This window comes from Cyprinodon tularosa, unplaced genomic scaffold (assembly GCF_016077235.1).
Source record: "Cyprinodon tularosa strain WSP-4 unplaced genomic scaffold, ASM1607723v1 ctg278, whole genome shotgun sequence".
Taxonomy (NCBI): Eukaryota; Metazoa; Chordata; class Actinopteri; order Cyprinodontiformes; family Cyprinodontidae; genus Cyprinodon; species Cyprinodon tularosa.
The window spans coordinates 824,018-826,772 of record NW_024038983.1 but is presented as its reverse complement, the minus strand read 5'-3'; positions in this window follow the sequence as shown (position 1 = coordinate 826,772).

Below are 2,755 nucleotides of genomic sequence, written 5' to 3'. Positions count from 1 at the left end.
ATACTCGTCACTTTCTGCTTTATCTCTAGGACCGGGTTACGTGGGGCAACAGTATCAGTAGACTCCCAAGCTTTCCTCTCCCCAGACACCTTCTGCAGCTCTGCTGGGGAAAGCCAGAGGCACTCCTAGATGAGTCAAGAGACATTGTCCCTGCAGTGTGTCCCCGGTCATCCCCTGAACCACCTTCCAGTGGCACGTGCCTAAAACATGTACTGATGAGGTGGCCATGGGCATCAGAAAAAGATGTCAGACCTACCTCGCTTGCTCCTCTTTATGTGGAGGAGGAGCAGCTCTACCCTGACCCTTCCTTGATGACCAAGCTCTTCACCCTATGTCTAAGGGAGTGCCCACCTACCCTGTGGACAAAGCCCATTTCATCATCTTGTATCTGAGATCTCGTTGGCCATTAAAGGAAACACCTTTTACGGCCAAAATATTCATACCCTTTGGTTAAGAGAGTTTTCTAGCATACTTTGTGTTCTGATTATCTGATTCTGACCCGTTTTTGCCTTTGTACCTTTGAGCCTGCCTACCCCCTGTCTTGTTAGTTTTGCACGCCTGTCTCAGGTATCCTGTCAGCTCTGCAGCCTTCAACGTCTGGAACTCTCTGGCAGCACCCGCTGCTTCTGTTCAGTCGGCCAGTTGGAACCATCCCTGTTCTTTGGACACTGGACTGAACTGTTAAACCCGGTTAGTGACCCATATTAATAATCATTCTCCATCAGATAATCATGGTCACTAACCTGTGTTTCTCTTTAACCAGAGCTCGCAGTCATAGACGCCCTAGCCACAGCTGCTACAGAGGAGTAGATCCACTCATAATAAACATTTTAAAGTGTTCCACTGTCTGTCTCACCTGAATTCTGGGTTCTACACTCTGAGCTTATTACAGTTCCAAAGAAAATATACAAGTACATTCACCATGATTCAAGTGGCTAAACACAAAACTCATATACAAAAAACAACTCCAACAACCCAGGGGAATGACAGGAGAGACGTGGATTGGCATCAGACTTGGAATGTGCTCAGGAAGATGAACATTCATGTTGCTTAAGAAGATCAGCACTCTAACTTCAGTTTCTCTAGCGCTATTCAACAGAACTGACAAATACTCTTGTATAAGTTTCAACGTGTCTTTAGTACAACAAAAGCCTGGATGCATCCAATTCAAGCCTGTTTTCTGCATTAATATTACATAATGGCTGGAGTAGGTCTAAAGGAAGCATACTTTTACTATTTAAAAATCATAAAACCATGGATGAAGGGACAAAAAGAATAGAAAAAGGACATGTCATCTTTCTCAATTAAATGCAGGTGCATGTTTAACAAAGGGTAAAGGTTTTCTTCCTTGTATTTTCTCCTGCACGCAAATGTGGCAAGCAAAATATTAGATTAATAGAGCATCTGACATTAGTTCACATAAGCTCTTAATTTTTGTTTCTTAAGGGTGTTTTGTGCAGAAATTCATGCTTGGCCCCTAATTGAACCAATGTGTGGTACCATAGTAGGGGTCAGGCAGAGAGTAGATACACAGAAATAGAATTACAAGCATTGGGTCCAAAGCAAGGAGGACCCTTGAATGTGTTGAGATTGAAAACATATTCCATATAAGACAAAATTTACTGCAGTCTTAAGTTATCATTGTTCTATCCATTAAAAGTGGGAAACCTTCTAATAGAGGCCAGTTTTTGTTCCCATCTTCAGGCAAACGTTAAGGTGACAAGCACTGACACCCTACTGTACTTCACCTCTATGATCCTGTCACACTCCCCTCAAGTCAAAATCCTTTTTAGACGGAGAGCAGCTCTACCTTAATTCATAAGCAACAGGTTACATGTGGAGAGAGTGGCATTAGTCAGTAGTTTTTCTTGGCTCCTACTGGTTTGCTTCCTCAGCACATCAGCAATTTAGGTAATTGTACTAGTGGGTTCCTCATTAGAGCAATTGATCCCCTTGAAGTAAAATTTGCTTTCACTGACACTGCTTGATCCGTCTTCTCAGCTGCATACTTTAAAGCCTAACTAAACTGATGTATAGGTATTATACCACACCTGGTGGGCAGTGCTGAGACATGGTTAAGTGTGGTTGAGTCGGGGTGTGGTCAAGAAGAGTGAAGTGAAAGTAAAATCGTATGATTTCAAGATTCTGCTAAATGTGCACGCATGCAATAAATACCCCTATAAGCAGCTTTACTTCATACAGACATAACAAATCCTCACACACATATTTACTGTGTTACTTTTGCAAATAGATTAACAATGGGTCAATATATCACACACATGTGCTTGTTCCTTCCCTGCGCACATGTGGTTTGATTCCTGCGCACATGTGGTTTGATTCCCACGCACCTCCCTCCTTATCCTGTCGGCTTGTTTCTGCTCAATCCTATTACCTTTTGTCACTTTGAAGGATTTTCACAAAAAAATACTGCATCTTGAGTTGTGATGCATTGCCAAGGTAACCAGCATAAACTGTCTTCCAGTTTTCAGCTAAGATTTGAGCTAGCAGAAACTATAATACTATTTACCTGATATTTTTGGTAGGTGTCCTATTACCCTTTTTAACAGATACCCTATAGTCAATCAGAATCCATAATTCATTTACAGACGATGTTATGTTTGATTATAATTTTGCTTACCAACTTCAAACTCTTCAAGAGAAGTAATGAGCCTAAAGTTTCTTTGCTAGTAAGAAAACGAGCACAGCCTGAAGAGGCAGTGGCCAATCAAAGACAAGTAGCCAGTTACAGACAAGT